This window comes from Echinops telfairi, unplaced genomic scaffold (assembly GCF_000313985.2).
Source record: "Echinops telfairi isolate 266 unplaced genomic scaffold, ASM31398v2 ScPeMD7_7458;HRSCAF=8496, whole genome shotgun sequence".
Classification (NCBI taxonomy): domain Eukaryota; kingdom Metazoa; phylum Chordata; class Mammalia; order Afrosoricida; family Tenrecidae; genus Echinops; species Echinops telfairi.
The window spans coordinates 16,095,064-16,095,372 of NW_022111358.1; positions in this window are offsets into that span (position 1 = coordinate 16,095,064).

Consider the following 309-nt stretch of genomic DNA (forward strand, 5'->3'; position numbering starts at 1 on the left):
CTTTGGGTCTCCACTCCGCACTTCCTCTCATTCAGAGTGATATGACTTTTTGTTCTTTGATGCCTGGTACCTGATCCCATCAACACCGATCCTATTGGGAAGGGGAGCATCATGGAATGCCAGTTTAATAGAACAAAGTGTCCTTGCATTGAGGGAGTACTTGAGTGGAGTCCCAATGTCCACCTGCTGCCTTTATACTAAACCTATAAATATATGCACGTAGATCTAGTTCCCCATCCTCATATGTAAATATATTTACATATATACATACCTGTATTTAGACCTCTATAAATGCCCTTTGCCTCCTAG